The following is a 20,629-nucleotide window of genomic DNA, read 5'->3' as shown; positions in this document are numbered from 1 at the left end:
CCTATCTCCAATTTCTTTTGCTTACTATTTTTCCTTCTTCTTCTTCTTTTTTTGTTTTTTTACTCCAAAAGGGAATGGTGAGCTAGGAATCAATGGAGTATATATGTCTATCAGGCTGCAAAGTAATACCACCTAGATCAATTACAAGCACACATTAGTTGTGAGAAACACAAAAGAAACATTTATGCTCTTGCTTGCATTGGATCATAAGTGCAGGGTAACAGCTTAGGACTGGATTAGTATACCTCAGGTTCAAATCACTCAACTATGATACTCATAAAGTATTTCTGGGCCAGTTTCTATCTCACATCCTAACTTTCTTAACATGATAGTTATGTATATAATATGGTAGGAACCGAACAAGTGTGTTACTTTGAGCTTCTACAGCAGTTTTTCCCAGGGTGGGTATCCTCCAAATGTGCTGGACTTTACTTCCCATAATGCTCAGCTACCATGCTCAGTTACTTAATATAGGTAGAAGGAGAAGTGCATATGTGCTGTAGTGCTATGTTCGAGTTATGCTACCTCACACTTCAGACTTTACAAAGGGTTGGTATAGAGGAAAATCACCAGAAGACTATTGTATATCGAGGAGTTTAGGATGGTGTGCCACAATTGTTCCTTCTATTCCCAAGTCTCCTGGGCCAAGTTAAATACTGAGCTTCTTTAAAGGCCAGTCAAGGTCCTCTGGCATGAAACGTGTTTTTCAAGGCTGGCTGCTGTTTGGGATGGTACAAGCTTGGAATGCAGGAGGATACCATAAACAGTGGAATTGGCTGCTGTCCACTCACCTCAACTTATCCGGTGGGAAGAACCTAAGTTATGAAACCTGAAAACAACAGGTGTGATTGGTTAAGGTGCTGCCCTTAGAGGCACATAGCATTTTTCTAAAATTTAGGATAAAAAGCCTCGAAGTTCTGCTCAAGTGGAGCTTCGATGCGGACCTAACCGGGAAGGTGCTGCATAGTGGCCAGAGATTGGGGTCTCCTCATTGTCGTTCACTGGGGCTCCCGAGAACTGATTGAGGAAAGCGTGCTTGGTATTGTATATTCTACTTACTACTATATTACTGTGGATGCTTTAGAATGAAGACACTTTAACTTCGAACAACTTGTGTGGTTGCTTATTGCATCTGGATCCTTAAAAAGAACCACTGCCTTTGGCAAAACAGTTGGCCACCAAAACAAAACAAAAGCACACTTTCAATTCTTCCAAATGGGGCATGAGAAATAAAATGAAACTCTTAATCCTAACAAAAAAGTAGTGAATGCAGCAACCTGACAAAAATGTTATCACTTAAAAGTCATGATGGACTACACTATCTCTACTGGATTGCAAGAACATTCTCTTTTGAAGATCCAGTTAATGAATCAGACTTACAATCTGTAATATCTCTCAGAAGGAGAAGAAAACAAAATCAAAGTAATTACCAAAGGACTTTTAAAACAACTTAATATTTTATGCAGTTTAAATGTCAAGTACCTTTGGTATCATATCACTCTGTCATATTTCTCACGTGAATCCGATATTCTAGGCTAATGTATATTATGCTATTCCATCCATCAAAAATAGTCTATCTTTATTTAAAACAAACTAACATAGAGTAAATTGAAATGTCAACTCACAGGAAACAACTTCTGATGTGAAACAGAAAGAAATGCTAAACGATGTAGAAGCCACAGTTACAGAGTGCTAGAAAAACAAATGGAATAATACAAGAAATTCTTTGAACACAGAAACATGATGAATATACAGTTTTGAAGTAAAAAAATAATGCATGGCACAATAATAATAATAACAACAGCATGGCAAAGTAGCAACAATGGTGCACTGGAATATCTGCAAGAAATACCATTTGCCTGCAAGCAAGAACTGGTGGGACCACAAAATAATCAAAGTAATAGAAAATGAAGAAGCTAAAGTGCTCTGGGACTTTAGAATTCAGACAGACAAGCACCTGCCACACAACACCCCAGATTTAATAACTGTTGCTAAGAAAGACAAAAAAGTCTGGATAGTGGACACTGCAATACCCGGAGACAGCAGAAGAGAAGAGAAAGAACTGGAGAAAATCACAAAATATGAAGGCCCGCAAATAGAAGTAGAATGACTTATGGCAAAAGAAAGCAAAGATAGTACCAATAGTACAATCCCAAAACATCTGGAGCACTACTTGAACACCATCGGCATTGACAAAATCACCATCAGTCAGTTACAAAAGGCAGCTTTACTTGGAACAGCTTACATCCTGTGACGATACTTTAACACCATCAAACAACAACATCTGCCTATCTCAGATCCTTGGGAAGGACTTGATAGGTGGATAAAAATGCCAAATCCAGTCTAAACATCTAGCTGACTATGTGACCAACAATAACAACAACAATAATAGTTTCTAATAAGGGAATAAAACATACACAATGTATGCTTTAAATTCCTGTTATTCCTCCTTCATATCTGGGTCAGGCAAACCTTCTTTGGCCTGATCTTCCTTTGCTCCTTTCTGTTGCTTGCAGAAGAGTGTCCACCATATAACATTTCCAAATTCCATTCATTGCCAACCACCTGCTGTTGCAGAACACAATCCCAGCAAGCCATTTGGGTATAAGCATGTCCATTTTTCCCCCTACCTGCCTCCACCCCCCCCCCCCAGCTGCCTAAGTGTCCTCACTAGTGGATTCTGATCCAGGATCATAGAATCTTCCTGCCTGCTGATGGCCAAACTGACATGTTTGATTAGAAAAGACCATATCTATATTTATTGCTGACCGGAAACCTGTTATGGACTTTTTGTGTAAAATAGAAAAAAAAATGAATTTATGATCTATGGTTTTGATGATTAGATAGGATAGTTTATAGAAATAAGAGAGTCATGATATCACTTTAGAGAAAGGGGTATATCTACAATTGTATTTACAACTGCTGTAAAGAAGTTCAGAAGCCATTTCTTCATATCTTTTTTCCTTTCTTTTCTACTTTTCTTCTATCTTTTTCTTTTATTTTATTTTTGCACTTCAGCTTTCTTTTTTATTTCTTCCTTTTTCTTTTTTCCTTCTTACTCTATTTTAGTTTGTATTAATTTGTACTCTTGTTTTTAAAAGGTTGAAGAAAATTATATTAAAGGTTCTTCCTGGCTGTCCACCTGCCTGCTGTTACTGAGGATTAGGTACAGTGCCTGACACACAGCGTTGACCAAAACATTTTGATGAAAGTATTTGACAAATTTGCATGCAGTAAAGTAAACCTCTGAGGAACAGCAGGGCCAGGAATTATCAAACCCAGCTTCTAGCCTACCTTCCAGGCCTCAACTTCTGCCCCATAAGAGTGAGGGCCCCTTCCTCTGTGCTTTGGGGGCCTGACATTTTTCCTCTTCTGTTTGTGCCATACTCAGACCCTCCTTCCAATAGGTTGGGCTTTAATCAATTTTAGTCAAATGAAACAAACAAACAAAAAATAGGATTCACAAGGTCAGTTAAAAAAGATTAAGGAATTAAGGAATTGTCCATAAAGAACAATAATTTGAGTATTTTCTGCTAAATATGTTTCTATCCTCAGAACCCTATGGGCATACAAGATTTGTTCTTGTTTTGTTTTGGTAAAAAAAAAGGAAAAGAAAGAAAGAAGCAGCAGCTCTTACAACTTATCCAAAAAGTATCTAAAAAGGGGCATTGTTGTGATTTGGAACTAATCTCAAATGCAGTCGGAATTCTAGAATCCTGATATAGTTACAATAGTGGCAAGAGCAATAGTTGTAGTAGGAGCACCACCAAGAGGATGTTTAGGAAAGTGAGCAGAGTTGAATGAAAGAGAAAGGAACATATCTCCACCATGGGACATTGATATCTTCAGAAATATGCATTCTTGTTTCAGGTCTTTCTGTATAAGTGAATTATCCTTGTTAAGAAGGAAAATGAATGAAAGGGCCCTCGGGACGCTCATGAAATTACTTAATGGACCATGCATATAAGTCACATTACACATAAGAAAGACCATTGGGTAGCAATCCCCCACCCTCTTCCACTTTCATTCCAAATATATCCCAGGTCCAAAAAGGCTGGGGAATGGTTTCTTCATTCCACAAACTGAATCAATGAGTTAAGACCTATTTTTCTATTTCTGATGTGGCTCTTTTACATTTTTCAAATAGAGGTCAAGTCAGACTTTTTATTTATTTACCATATTTATATAGCAGCCCATCTCACGAATGTGACACTGGGTGGCGTACCTAAAAACTGTAAAGTTTAGCTGAACTTTTTCTCAGAACTGTCCTTCTGTGCTCTGGAAAGGCAAACAATTTATAGGATCTGAAGAAAAATCAGAGCTGGATCCATTAATCGGATTGATTATCCATTGAACTTAATTTTCTTAATGGCTCCTTTCTTGTAAGAATATTGCCCTATAATAGAAGTTGGGAACTATGCTCCTTAATGGTATTGTTGACCTTAATTCTCAGCAGTCTTGGCCAACATGGCCAATAATGAGTGATACTAGGAGTTGCTGTTCAGTAACATTTGGAGAGATGTGGGTTCCATACTTGCAGAAAAGATTGGAGGTTTTATGGACAGAGATAGAGAAACACAGACATGGACACAGATACAAAGAAACAGTGAGTTAATAAGCATATTGCTGATTTGGTCTTTGGTTAACTTTTGAATTGAGACCATTCCTAGAGCTACAGGCTAGGTTTGGTGTGTTTGTGTGTGTGTGTGTGTGTGTGTGTGTGTGTGCCTTTAAGTCAGTGTTGACTCCTGCTGACTAACTGGACAAGTCCCTGCAGTTTGGAATTTGGAAGTGGTTTGCCCTTGCCTAGGGCTGAAAAAGAGTAACTGACTCAGAGTTGCATAGCTGGCTTTGTGCAGAAGGCGGGACTGGAACTGACAATCTCCCAGTTTCTAGCCTGGTGCCTTAACCATACCAAACTATACCAAACTGCCTCATAGACTAATTTGGAAAGTCAAAAATACTCCTGGAATAAGGCAGTGGCAAATCACTTATGTTCTATTGCCCAATAGCTTTACTGTAATGTATAATACTAACTCTTCAGCACCTTCTAGTATTTCCTCTATGACCACCTCTAGCTCTCTCACTCCCATTATTTTTTCCCACTCACTTTGTCTCCAGTGTTATCCATTCCTTTAGGAAAAAAAACCTAATTACCCTCTTGACCCACTTCCCCTCTCCTGTCATTTCTTCATACCCAGTTTGTGTATATTGTGGGTTACTGCACTGTGAATTATGATTTCCTGCAGTAATTTATTCAGCTCTCCAACACTTTATTTAAAGCCTGCGTCAAACCTGCTGCCAGCCAGAGATGCCTGAGTTCTTGGCCCCATTTTTAGTGTCTGGCTCCTTGCTGCCTGAGAACTGAACAAACATATCACATCTCTCTCTCTCTCTCTCTCTCTCTCTCTTTCCCCAACAAGTTTTCCAGGGTTGAAGACTGCTATTGTCTGCATATGTTGCATTTTAAAGTATGTTTCAATAGAATTATAACACATTTGGATTTCAAACAAATTAGAACTGATTAGATTGATAGACAGATAGATACATATTGTTTTAGATTAGAATATATATATATGTGTATACACACACACACACACACACACACATTTGTGAATACACACACACACATACAGTACATAGTCTACTGTATATACAGTAGTCATGCAGTACCTATATTCCATAACTTATAAAACAAACAAACACAACTGATCAGCCTTACAATGGCGGAATGGGAACACAGTTGTTCCAAGCTCAGTTGTTAATTTTGCTTGCACAAGCTCCAGTGGGCAGCTATGGTACTGCAAAGTTTGAGAGCACCTGTGATATATAAATTAAAATGCAATTATTAAAAGTAAATGGATTTTTTTCAAGCCCAGCTCCATTCCCAATTAAATTATATTCATGTGGGGTGGGTGAGGGAGGTGTCACACAAATGTAGTTATTATTTTAGTGGACAAAGTGTGAGAGTTTGAGTGAGAATCCCAGCTGCAAGTATGTAGTTATTTCAGATCCAGTTAATAGAATAAGAAGGCAGGCAAGTAGGAAACAAAAACAAAACAAAACAAAAAAAGATTGTTCTTGTGTTTAATTTCTAAAGAGGGAGTTGGGAGAATGAAAGGAGAAGGAAATGGAGGGGCTGAATGAGCTGAGGAACTGAAGATAGACCCAACACAAAGACTACTAGGGAATACCACACATAGAATAAGCTACATAAAAAAGAGCAGCAGAGGAAAAAGTCAGAGTGAGTCTTTCTCCCTCCAAGAAAACCTGTCTAAATTAATTATATTGGAAGAGTGAGATGCAAACAAGAGAGCCAGCAGCTCTCTCCAAAGCAGACTGAGGGGCATTGTGGAGGAGCAAATAGTCCTCGGCTTGCTTGTTGTGTCCTCAACTTTCCCCAGCTTTGCCCGTATATGGAACATAAAACAATGCAATTGTGTCTGAGATTCTGCAAAGCCAGGAAGTCTAATGATTCAGTGCTTCAGATAATTTTGGTTCAAAGATTAACATTTTAAGGATGATCAAACCAGCTTAGAAGTGAAACACCCTTTGAAGCTTTGCAGAACCCTACTCACTAATGGGAAAGGAGGAAAATTCCACTAAATATGCCAGATGACATAGAGAAACATAGTAATGGTATCTGTCAGCCTTATGAAGTAGACCAGACAGGAAACATGGCCAGATGTGCTAATTCTACTTTATTGTAAGGCTACATTGAAAAAATCCTGCAAGTTTGAAAGTACATTTCTCCCCCGGCCCCCTTTACAGCCCAAGAAACTAAGGGGGGTCCCTTCTGAGCTGCTTGCCCCATCCACATTCCTGCTGTGGGCTAAGTTGCCTTTTATCTGACTGTTCCCTTGGCTGCGTCTGTTCACCCTGTTTCTCAAGGCCGTTCCCACATACTATTACAGTACCCCTGCACACCTATACCAATGCCGTTTTCCAACCTGGGGCAAAGTGCTCTCCCAGATAAGTGATTTTGCCCTAATCTAGCTTCTCTTTGCTGGCAACTAGCGTTGCTTCAGAAGGTTGCAGGAAGAAAAAGTAAATGCTAACTCCCCCCCCCCTTTCTTTCCTTGGTTAAATGCCACTGCTGCTTACTCCCAGAGGCCTATTGTGATCACAGATCACCCTTCTCCATCTGGCACCCTCAAGATGTGTTGACACACCAAATCCCAGACTTCCCATACAGAAGTGGAGTTGCAGTCCCAACATAATTGCCAGGTTGTGGAAGGCTGGCAATGATCTTGGGGTAAAGCCTGCTATCACAATGGTGCTTCTCCCCACAGTCAGAGATTGAATGAGCAAAAAAGTGTTAATAAAAACACTGCAGAGGTCATTCCTAATATTTCATTTTCTTATTAGATGGAGAAAAGAGAAGGAAGCACAAAGTGGTGTTGTTGTTACAGTTAGGATCTATTATGTTGATTAGTTCTGGCCTCAGATAAGATTTTGAAAATCAATCCTTTGGATTTGTTAGGGAAAATCAAGTTCTTCAGACTTCAGTCTATAAGAAATATTTGAAGCAAGAATCAGCTTGATTGAAAAATGTGATTGAGGTATAGACTGGTAAATAACAGTAACTTGGGACCGGGAAACATTAATTCAGGTTTTTTTAAGGCAGTTTGGGATTCCAAACTAAATCATTCAGTGTTTGATGGATCTCTCTCTCTTTCTCTCTCTCTCTTCCCCTCCCTCCCTCCCTCCCTCCCTCTCTCTCTCTCACACACACACACACACACCTACCAATATCTGAAGAGTCCCAACAGAATGAAACTGGTCAGGTGGTGCCTCCTGATGGTCAATATAACTAAAGACACTACACAGGATATAAACTGTGTAACAGAGAATCCCCCCCCCATCAAAAAGGGAAAGTGGAAGTCATGTAAAACCCCATATAAGGAGGCATGACATAATATAATATCTGTATCTTTTTGCTCTGAGAGCTTAAGGAAAGGTGGATTGTATATACCATTCAGATAGCTTTTTATCATTGTGAAAATTTTATCTTGGGTTGGAAATAATAAAAATCATGATCACTTCCTAAGTCCTTGTGACCCCTGGAGGGGATCTGACCCACAGTTTGAAAACTCCAGGCTTAATTAATATACATACCTCCATACCTTAACTAATTAACATACCTCCATTTCCTTTTATGATAGGAAGGTAATAATCCTGCAAGGAATTATGGCCTTCAATTTCCCCTTCTGTTTTCCCGATAAAATGGATATAATAATTTCATTTTTCTACAAAAATATACAAAAAAGAAAACAAAAAACAAAAAAGGAAAATCCACGTAACTCTAAGACCAGTCAGCAGTTTTACCTAGTTGATACTAGGTAAAACTGTAGAGCAGATTATTAAGCAGTTGATTTATGGGCATTTAAAAAAGAACATATTGTTTACTAGGAGCCCACAGGAGATTTTCAAAAACAAGTCATGCCAAACTTATATGATCTCTCTCTCTCTCTCTCTCTCTCAATTTTTAATACTGTAACCAATTTTGTTGACTTATGGCATGCAGTGAATATAGTATACTTGATTTCAGCAAAGCACTTGGTGAAGTCTTCCAGGAATTTCCGGTAGAGAAGATAGCTAAAATCTGGGGTGGACTATGCTATCATTATGAGATCCAGTTTGTTGTAGTGGTTAAGACATCAGGCTAGAAACTGGGTGCTGTGAGTTCTAGTCCCACCTTAGGCACAAATCTAGCTGAGTGACCCTGGGCAGTCACTCTCTCTCAGCTTTAGGGAGCAGGCAATGGCAAACCACTTCTGAAACCTTGCCAAGAAAACTGCAGGGACTTGTCTAGGCAGTTGCAGGAGTCAACACTGAGTCAAACCCCACCCCCCATGCTATCACTACATTGTTTCACAATTGGTTGAAAATTGTACCCCAAAAAATGATCATTTAACACTTATCTTTTGACAGTTTTTGTTTTTAAAGAAGGTGGTAGAAATCTGCATATAAACATATTTCCATACAGCAGTCTTTTTTTTCCCCCTACCCCAATGATAGAAATCTTGTCATGGAAATTTTAATCTGAACAATTTGATTGAGCCAAATATCAGTTCACACCAACAATTCCAGGGATGTCTCTGGAAACATCTGAAATCATATTGCCAATATTTGAAAGCAAATCATTGAACTTCGATAATCTTATTTCCTGCTAATATTTGGAAGGAAATACATTAGGTAAAACAAGCATGCATGGTGTGTGAAACTTTGGATAGATTTACTGGATCTTAAATCCCTTTAAAAAAATGAAAGGTGAAAATGTCCACCTATCATCTTCAGTAAGATCATGACATCGTTGTTGTGCAAGGTCATTGGAGGGAAGGAAGGAAGGCATTGTGAAACTAAATTGCTCTTAAAGAGATATTGCACAGTTCATTAAATGTTCCTGAAAAGAACATACTCAAGAGAAATAGTCATCTTAATTTAATTGTAATTCTTGAGAGAAGACTATGATTGACATATCAATCTTTTTAAACACCTTTAATATGCATCAATAGTTGTTGAAAATAAATAAATAAAGTCTGCTGTTTCTATGTACTATGAGAATATAATTTATTTTACTTGCTTGCAAATTATATATTTTTTCAGCTGGAAGACACAGTATGCATACCGAGAGAGCACATCAAAAGTAGGCATTGAATTTTTGATGAATATAATCCTTTGAGATTTTATTGATTTGTGTTTTGAACTTTTGTTTTTGTTTATTGAAGCATCTTTTGCACTGCTGTTTTTAAATTAAGAATGCATCCTGCCCTACTTCATTACAGTTATCCTATTTTTAATCTAGTTAGTTCTACTTTTCTCATTGGTGATGCCTCAGGAAGCCTATATAAATATAACTTTGAAATGTCTACAATAACTTCCTTGTATTGTATCTTGATTTCTGAATATTCAAAAGTATTAATAAAAATGACTGGTATTACCTAAGGAATTCATACGACTAAGGTGTCCTGATTATTTTGCTATAGAAGAATGGTGACGGCAATATTCTGTTTGGTAATAACAGTGCTAACACTTTCTGTGAGGGAAAGTGTGACAGTGAAGCAAATATAGGCAACCTGAAAAACAACCTGTACATTTGTCTACTCTTTATGCAATCTGCAAAGTCACTAAGAGCATGGATATTTGAGGGGTGGGGGATGGGGTAGAAGGAAGTGACATCAGATGTATCATTACATCTTTGCTTGCATGATGCAAATTCCATTATTCACAGCATTTGTGTAGTGATACAGTGATGCAACATGGCATTATTGTAGCTTGTACCTGAAGCCATGAGAGCTGAATCTTCTTTTCCTTACCATTCAAGTGACCAGTGGCAAACAAATGCCTAGCAATTCTGAACGCAACATTGATGGAAGGGTTTGGCATGCAAATTAACTTCTTCACAGCGTATTCTCAAAAAGCAGGACAATAATTGGCCACAATGTCATTGATGACAGCTGATATTAGGATTTGACGCAGCATAAGGTACAGAACTAAGTTTAGTGCAGGGCCAGTCTTCATGTTGATTGCTTGATCCTTCTCAACCAGATGCTAAGAATTCTGAGATGGCAGGGTCTTTGTAGCACCTTGGTGCAAGGTGATCCCATATTGTCCTGCCATTGTGGGGATGGGAAACCAGTCTTTGAATCCATGAACTAGGCTGGACCTAAAGGCTTCTCTGCTTTGGCCTCTCAGCAAAACCGTCATTCTCTTCTGGAGGTTTACATCCACTTGCAGATTACAACTGTGGATCCAGTCCAAAGTGCTAAATGCTGCTACTCAAACGTGGCAGATGAACTGTACAAAATATGCATGCATTAACTGAAGTTCTAAGAAGGGATGTGAGGGTGGGAGACCCTGAATTTAAAAAAAGGGGGGTCTCAAAAAGTCTACCTATTTAGCTTAGGAGTAGACTTGAGTGAAAACTGCAGGCTTCAGATATGCCTGCCCCATTCTCACCAGTCAAGGATCCTACTGGTTTCTTGGGTACCTTCTCTGCAGGATACTGAGTATCTCCTCCTTTTCTACTCACATACCAGAAAAAAGGAATAATTCTTTTGCCATATTCACCCCTATGCTGAGCCAGAAAATTCACCTCCATAAATTGTAGCAGCAGCAGCCAAAAAAATAAGCAACCTGGGGAAGAATTGAGGAGCAGAGGGATGAGGATGAATGTGGGCCACAAGTTAGGGACTGGGTTTGTGTTCAAATTTCCCAAGTCTACAATAAAGGAATTCTGAGATTCGATGGGGAAAAGATGCAGTAGATAGATGGTTTCTATTTTGCATCTATGGTAGCATTCAAACATATATAAATAATTCCAATCTGTCTTCTTGCTACCTCTGTTATTTCAGGCTCTTATGAAAACTTCTTTTTTAATAGGTGCTTTTTATGCATAAGGATTATAAGTATATAAAAGCAGTAATCTGCTCTATGTCATAATATTTGAAAGCTTTGGCATTATTAATGATCTTGTTGCTAGACAATTAACATGTTCAACGGTAACGCCTGTTTAAAAAGAATTCTATGGCTAGGCTCAAAAGGTTGAATTCATTTTGGAGAGTGATGAAGATAAAAATGGTTAAGTTTTGTAAAATGGCATAGGGCTTAAAGAAAATTAGGGGTCTCTTGGAGGCAATGACACTTTTATGTCCGATGCTATTCTTTTAATTCTTACAAAGATTTTGTTTTTATTCTTTTTAAGCAATGTCACACACAGTGCAGATTCCAAAAGACATGGTGACAAAAGGACCTCTATTCTTTCTTAAGAGATGCTGATATTTTTTAATCAATTAGGAAAGCAATGGATGGATGGATGGATGGATGGATGGATGGATGGATGGATGGATGGATAGATAGATAGATAGATAGATAGATAGATAGATAGATAGATAGATAGATAGACAGACAGACAGACAGACAGACAGACAGACAGACAGACAGAAAATAGGTATGACATACAGCTGATCCAGCTTCAGAAGAATGAATTGATTAAATGTTGCAGACAAAATGCTTCTGCAATATATTACAGAATGATTGAACCATTCCCATTTTAATCTGTGCTGTACTCCTGATATCAGTTTTGTGCTGATGACATATTTTCTTTTTCAAAAACAAGCGAACAAAACAACAGTTTAACCTTCCTAAGCTGTGGGTGGTTGATTTTCATGAGCTCGACAAATATTTATATGAGAAACCTATTGATCCTCCTTAACTTAGATGCAAAAGAATATTTTTGAGTGAATGTACATACATCTATTATGTGTCCACTCAAAACATATTTTTCATAGGACCAACTAATATTTAGCAGGAAAGTCAGATCGGAGTGCTCATCACTTGTCAGTGGTTGCAGAATGGTAGCAGTAGATGAGATTGATTCATTGTATTTTTCATTTTTCATAAGCTACCTTTTGCTGCTACTACCACCACCACCACCACCCCCAAAAAAAAATCCTACAAAGGAACACATAACTAGAATACAATATCAATATATATTAAGAACAGCAAATATTATATTTTAATGTCAAGTGATACAGAAAGTTTTAGTGAACCAATCTAAGAAGGCAGTTACCAAAAATATTATGTGTCCTGTTCCCATCAACAGCATGGGAATCTTCAGTGGGGCCTCTGAAGAAGGTTGAAAATGATAGACAGCTTTATGGAGCAGACAGTCTTCCAGGTATTTTAGAACCAAGTAATTTAGGACTCTAAAGATGAGAACTGGTTCCTAGAAACAACTTAGAAATCAGCACAACTAATGTAGAAGTTCTGTAACATGATTAATAAATGGTGACCAAACTGCCATCTGGCTGTCCCATTTTGTGTAAAAAAAAAAGCAAATTCTGAGCATTCTTCAAGGACAACTCTACCTAGAGTATTTTGCAGTAGTTTAAATTGAGGCATTTAAGGCATTATCATTGTAGCCATAATCTTATTCAGGGAAGGGAGCAACTATCAGCTGTGTCAAAGCTGAGGAAAGGCATTTCCAGGACAAATACCAGCTCCAAAAACACTCCCCCCCCATAAATATGTTCTTTCAGAGGCAATGCCTCCCCATACCACGGTACACTGAATTACCAATCCTTTCTGTCAACCATTCCAAAAATCAGCAGAATAGAAAGAGAAATTAACTGGTAGTTGGCCTCACCGTCCCTACTGACTTGTCCACATTTTCCATCAAAGCTAGACAAGCATAACTCCAGTTATTCTGTGTTCCAAGGCTTGTTCTCAGCATAGAATCCAGGTCAGACTGAAAGTGAGGTCAATAAGGGATTTTGCAAATTCATCACAGCAGTTTGCTAAGAGTTCCAAAATGTTAACCCTTCTTTTCACTATTAAGCTAGACAACACATTGCTGACGTTACACTGTATTAGTAGAGAAGAAGAATTTTAGCGCCATCACTACTATGGAGTATATCTTACAATGTGTTATTGCTGGTATTTGTTTAGATTTGCTCTAAGCCTTCAACCATCAATGCTGTAGTTCAAATGCTTCATTGTTCTAATCTGTTGGAGAATCAAAAAATCTGACCTCAATGAAAAAAGGAATGACATTTAGGAATAGCTATACTGCCTGCTCATATGTGAACCACCTCCCCAACCTCTGTATGCTTAGTAAAAGGTAAAATATTTTATACGTTCTAAAGAGAAACCAGAGTAGTAAAGAATTTGATATTACCAGCTGTAATTGTTAGAAAATACCTCGAAGTATTAAGCAATCTTTCTAGATCCATTACAGCAAGATTTAAATGAAAAATTATGATTATTTGCTTATAAAATGTTGTTGCACACTCAACAACATTTTATAGGAGATCAGAGATCAGTTTCATTCACAAATTAGGCTGAACATGTATTCCTTTGCATAGGACCAAGTATTCATTTTACAGTGGAAAGCCATTAGATGAAAGAGGGAGCTTAACTTCTACTACCCAATTCCTATAACTGATTTTTCTGTACTGGTTTTCTGAGTGCAGGTTGACCTAGTTCATTCTGTTGATAGGCCATTTTTTTGCACAGTTTCTTCTGATCCTTTGTGTGTCCTCCTTGCATAAGAGCCATGCTAATCTTTTCTGTATTGTTCCAGTTTTAGTATACTGTATGTGTTCCCTTGGGATTTCTCCATATATTTCCATGACACCTAGCTCAACCATTGACAAGAAAAGAGAGTCATCTGATTTAATCAGCTGAGTTATAGCGTCTGCTAATACATTTATGGAACCTTGATGTAATCTCAAGGTTGATTTCTCAGAGTTCAGATGTATAATTTACAAAGTTCAGATGAAAATATTCTAAGCCAGAAATAATTTAATTTGAATTTGTTTCAAACACCCTGTTAGCAAAAATAGCTTGCAGCAAATGCAAATCAATTAAATGATCACTATAACCATGTCATGAGCTTTTAAATAAATAAACAAATAAATAAACAAATAAATAAATATTTCTATTTTTTGTGAAGTTATGACCTTTCAACAGCCAGTTATTTGAACACAGAGGTATGTAGCATATGGACAACTTTGACTGTCTGGCACTCTGAGTGATTATTATCTATTATTATTGTGCTGGTAATGTTTCATAATATTGCTTTATTAACCCCACAATCATACTCAAAATTTCCATGTTATATCTTTAAAGCCCACATACAGCAGCAGACAAAAAGATAAAAAGAAAGATGCCAGCTTATGCAAAGTGGGTTTTTTTCAAAAGCAGAAGGGGGAAAAATGACTTGTATTATACATTTCTCAAAGTGAGAAATTGCTTTGTCCTGCTCATCTGAGAAGCTACCTTTCCTTTGACTGATTACAGACAAAACTTCATCACCATGCAATGAACAAGTGGTTGTGCAAGGTGATGGAATTATTTGTGTCTGTATGTTTACCTCCTGCACTAGCAGAACCACTTTTTTTACATAACTAGCTTGGAACTCATGTATCCAATTCCTCTTTACTTCACGTGTTATCTATGGTCAATGTGTTCCACAAATGATCTATATCAGATCATACTAAGTTTCTCCTAAATAAGATTGTAACAAATTGAAATATATTTGTTTAGGATTAAGCTAAGGGTTAATTTAAGATGCAGTTAGCAGCTACATTTTTTTTTCTCTTTTACTGAAAAGTATGCACAAATTACTGGATTAGGAATCTAGCATAGGAGATAAGGAGTCCTTAACTCTCCATCTGTAGTCCCAGTCCAAATAAGAATGTTGTTTTAGGCCGTGCAAATTCCAGGTATAAAATTTTCAATCTATATGAAGACTTCATCAGAAGTCAAAGGCCCAGCCCTTTCTTTGCAAAGACTGGCAAAATTAAATTTTCATATTGTGAAAAACAGGAATACAAAAGTGCAATAAAATATTCAATGATTTCACCTGAAGAAAATACTATACTGAAGGAGAACCTTTTTCCAGTTACCAGGCCTCTGAATTGGAGAAATGTAAAAGCTTTGTTGAGGTGAACTGTGTTGCCACCTTGCCTTGATGAGGAGACTCAGCTTATCTCTGTGGTCAGTGTCAACACAATGCATAACCACCTAACACAGGCTTAATAGTCACATGGCACCATTCATGTACTTTATAGACATGCATAGATACTGTATATCTTACGATTCTGGTAAATTTTGATAAATACACATTTACTAACCTTGACACTGTGGAGTGATGCAGACCTTAAAACCGAATGAAAAAACAAGACAAAGAACACCTTGTGGTCAGTTTCTATGTTAAAAAATAAATAAAATTTGTCCATTGCAAATCTATTTTAACCTCAGCATAAAACATTTTAATAGATCTATTGAATCTATTACTAAACAAAACATAATATTTCAGACCCATTAGACCCCATTGCATTTGTATACAAAAGATATGAGTAAATCATCATGTTGGTGATCATGTAATGAGAATAACACTTTATCAAAACACATGTTTTTTGTGATATTGTAAAGTTATTATGTCCTGGGAAGACATAATTAAATATATTAATTTTAAAGCAAGTCTTAATAATTTCAGATCTCCATATTATTTTTTAAAAAACTTAAGTATAGTTTATTCTTTAAACTGTACACCTGTTACATGGAAACTAACATCTGCACAACAGAAATGGATTCTGGTGCCATTCTTATTACTGAGAAACTAGTCTTCCAACACTAAAAAAAGAAATTTATGGACCCAGCTACTCAGCAAATTGAAAACTTGAAGTTACTTGCAACTTATAAATGAGCTGCTTATAGATACAGACTACGAATGTCTAGAATGAAATATGGTTATTTTACATATGGTGTAAAATTCATACATATGAAAAGACGTTGTACATATATATATATATTTGTTATTTTTGTTGTACAGCTTTTTTTTCATTTTTGTTATTGTTTTATTTTTCTCTCCTGTTTTATTAAATAACACAACCAAAATAACATTATATGTGAGAGATGAAGACAAGAAGTCTTTATCATAAATAGAGCTCTGAAATACAAATCTTAGAGATAAGTAATTGAATGCTGACAAATATATAGACTAAGAAATTCGGGGGAAATGTATCAAGGAGAGGCTTCCAAGTTATACACTGATATCTCTGCCAAATGTGTGTGGAAATTTATCACTCAAAACATGCATGCAAAAATACTTATATAAAGGGAATGACATATATAACTGAACTTTATTAGGGAAAATCACTTCAAAAACATATGCATTATTTCTCTATTGATTTATGATTATGTGTCTTCAGTGTCAACTCATAGTAACCACATGGATACATCTTCTCTGGGATGAGCTTTGCTCAGCCTGGTCCTTCAGGTCTTCCTTCCTAAAGGTTCATCATTACCACTGTCATCAAGTCAATCCACTTTGGTGGTGGTTGTCCTTCTCTTTCCTTTCACCTTTCTCACCATTGTAGACTTCTCAAGAAAGCTAGGTGTTCTCATTATGTGTCCAAAATATGATAATCTGAGGCTAGTCGTTTGTGCCTTGAGTGAGAACTCTGAATGTATTTGTTCTATGATCCATTTGTTGCTTTCTTGGTTATCCATGGTATTCTCAAGAGTCTTTAAAGTTCAAAAATACTCTTTAAAGTTCAAAAATACCAATACTCTTTCTATTCTGCTTCTTCAAAGTCCAACTTTTGCCTCATAGAGTGTCATAGGGGAAATCATTGCCTGCATGATTCTGATCTTTGTAGGTATAACATAGCTTAAGCTTTATCACAGTCTTAGACCAGCCCGTATACATAAAATATACTAAATATACTAAAATCCCCCATAATTCATCAACACAACAATAAAGAAAAAAAGAGAGGAAAGAAAAAGTTAAGGTAGGGGTTAAAGTTAACATTAAAGATATGAGAGAAGTGCAATTGTGTTAGATATTTGCTACCCCGTTCTCCTAACAGGCAGACAGAATTTGGCTTGGTTATGCACAATAGTGTTTTTGTAGTCTGCTAGGAGAAAGAAGGTATGCCAATCATCATCTTTGTCTGGATGTTCTTCCATGAGGGCCTAATAAATATGTCACAAAAGTCTCTGCAGAAATTACAATACAGTAGAACGTTGCACATCCTCTATGTCATAGGAGAGACATAAGCAGAAGTGTTCATGAAAAGGAAATGTGTGATGCCTACCATCAGTAACTGATGAGGGTAAATGCTCTGCAAGGTCTATGATATATGAAGAATTGGCAGTAATAAGCTGGCTTATTAGTACGGTGAGCCTCTGAGACTTATTTTGCCTTGGTACCACACTATTTTGCTGTCATCCTGTGTCAAGAATCAATATCCGTTTGCTTGATCATATCCTATTTTCTGTATTGCTTCACTAGAGAAGCCACATATAGCCATTTTTTTCCCTCTGATATGTGTCTTCCAGATAGATTGGAAGTTATCCATCTTTATCAGGGATATCAGCCCCACTGGAGCAAACATTAATTTCAGCCCAAAATCAAAAATGGCAATCTAGATCCTGCTGTTTATCATTTTGGTTCCTAATTCTAATCTTAATGCAGCATTGGAGACAGATCTAGGAACTAGCCTCATTCATCTGAAAAACAGATTGTATCCTCTCTGCTATGGTTAGGCTGGTATAAGACTCTAATTGAGTACCATATACCAATTGTGCCATTACTTTTGCCTCAAATATAAATATACAGGAGGTTTTTAGGACATTTTTAATGTATGTTTGTATTTTAATTATTTATGGATTTTAGCCACTGTTGGAGGGATTGGTGTGTTTTTTCCTTTTTTGTTATTGTGAGCCGCCCAGAGTCACCTGTTGGGGGAGATGGGCAGCATACAAGTTTAATAATAAATAAATAAATAAATAAAATAATTTTAAGGCAGCTGAAATATAGGGTCCACCAAGAGAAGCATAATAGGACTGTGGCACTCTTCTAAGCCACCTGAGATACAGAGGCCAGGTGTGGGTCTCTATACCCTGATGAATTGAAAGGTGATTCCCAGGTAATTTAAACATGTATTCTATTTTGTTGCTATTAACTTTAGGTCTCTTATGAAGGCCATAGTTTTTTACTTTTGATCATTTGTGGTCAATTTTTCTTCTACTCAGTACTGAAGAAAGGATGTAAGGCCCTTGGCATCTCTATTAGGGACACTGAGAGAAAAACCATGTCATTAACATACAGCAGAACTGAAAGATATCTATCAGCTAATTTGGGAGGATGGAAATTACTTTTGTTAAGATATTCTACAACTGAGTTTTACCTAAAGATTAAAAAGTTGTGGTGCAAGGACATATCCTTGTTTTATACCCTATACTGTAATGATTGAATCTGTTACCTGGCCTTGGACCCCATCTGACCCTCAAGTTGGTGTTGCTATTAAGTTTGTGTATTAGTAGCAGCAATCATGTTGGTAAGCAGTAGTTTCTTCCACAATGTCTCTCTGGATTTAGTACTGAAAGCAGATTTAAGGTCTACAAAGATGCAGATATACAGCCTAATCTCATTTTTTGCCAACCTAGAACCAGTCTGTTTCAGGGAGAAGAGCTTTAGAATGCAAGGGGCAGGAAGGTTCCTCTGGCACAAGCAGAAACTAATGGAAGACAGGATTAACTGTCATCGAAGTAGGTAACTGAAAACAAAAGGCTGCTAGATTAATTTTGCTGGATAATTGGGAAGGAGCCAATAAACTTTGAATCGAGCTTTCTGAATGGTTGCACACAAAATACCTGTTAGAAAGCCAGTTTGGTGTAGTGGTTAAGGCATCAGGCTAGAAACCAGGAGACTATAAGTTCTAGTCCCATCTTATGTACAAAGCCAGTTGGGTGGCCTTCGGCCAGTCACACTCTCTCTCAGCCCTAGGAAGAAGAAGGAAAGGGCAAACCACTTCCAAAATCTTGCAGGGACTTGTCCAGGCAGTTGTCATGAGTCAAGACTGACTTGAAAGCACATAGAGACACACCCACAAAAGCCACATCAAATGCAACCTTGGTATTCAGCTGCCTGTGTTTCTCTGTGGCCCACTTGTAAGCAGCCCTTGCCAAACTTTTAAAGGAGCTGAGCAACTTGCCCCCCTTGATAGAATAGAAGGCTCTCAAGATTGATGTCAATCCTTTTGCAGTAGACCAGGTCAGGAAACAGAACTACAGTACAAGAAATACTATGTCTTATTGATATAGGCTACCATAACAGAATCTTGAAAGTTTGACAGCATTTCCCTTTCCTTCCCTCTGAAACCAAAGATAATCAAGGTGGGGCAACCCTGAGTTTCATATTCTTTCCTGTTTTTCCAGGCTATGCTATGTTTTACTCACAGGTGCTCCATATTTTCCTCTAGGCCATCTCTGTCCTTCTCTAGAGCAGCATGTAAAAAAAGATGCAATCAAATGTCCATAGTTTAATAAAGTGTCTGAATCCTGCACAGAAATATGCGTTGTTGAACATGAAATGAATCAATAGCATGCTAGCTCTACTTCAAACAATTAAACTACTCGGTGCAATTATATATCACCAGAGGCTACTGGAGAACTAAAGCAGGTAATGTATAGGCACCAGGAATGACTAACTGCAGGGATGTAAAATTTTTATTTCCTTAAAAGTGCTATAAAAATGGTCAGCTATAACAACTGTGAAGCATTTCGGGGTGTTTTTTTTTTTCCCTGCAGAGCAAGTATGATTCCTTGTGGAGGAGTTCAGCTGCATAAAGTACAGTAAGGAATTGAAAACTTGCATAGTTCCCCCCGCCCCCCAGGAATAAGGCTTATAGTCACATGCTTTTCCCCCATGGTGAGCAAAATGAATGAGGGAAGAGAAACTGTACAAATTATTTTCAAATATGACCACTTGGTGCCATAAAGATGCAGAAAGATATCCATAATGCATACATAAGCAAGAAAAGAAAAGAAGTATTCTGATTCTGAATTTCCTTTTTTTCCCTCTCTCATTCTGATCATGATGTTCTCAAGAGAGATTCTATGGTAACAAGAATCTGTTTTCATATCTCCATGCAGATTGGTATGCTGTGATGCAAAAATGCTTCTTCAAAGGCAATGTGGCACAGTAACCAAGCACATGTCAGATGCAAAGAGGAATGCTTAATCATGATAATGAGAAAATTGCACAGACAATCTAATTGGCATGCACCTGCTAAATAGATATCCAGCATGAATCTCAGACTGTGATTCTTAA

General features: G+C 37.4%; 1 protein-coding gene and 1 pseudogene across 3 annotated transcripts in view; both read right to left on the bottom strand.

Moving 5' to 3' along the window:
• Window positions 1-20,629, bottom strand: part of LOC112542233 (uncharacterized) — a 377,107-nt gene that overhangs the window by 202,326 nt on the left and 154,152 nt on the right. The window lies entirely within an intron of this gene.
• On the bottom strand, window positions 14,006-14,101 carry LOC112542217 (U6 spliceosomal RNA; annotated as a pseudogene).

The sequence above is a fragment of the Python bivittatus genome, unplaced genomic scaffold, assembly GCF_059951505.1.
Source record: "Python bivittatus isolate LINGU-HERP-01145 unplaced genomic scaffold, Pbiv_v1 ctg000060_np1212, whole genome shotgun sequence".
In the NCBI taxonomy this organism is placed as follows: domain Eukaryota; kingdom Metazoa; phylum Chordata; class Lepidosauria; order Squamata; family Pythonidae; genus Python; species Python bivittatus.
The sequence above is the reverse complement of the archived record's forward strand: the minus strand, read 5'-3'. Positions and strand labels throughout refer to the sequence as shown.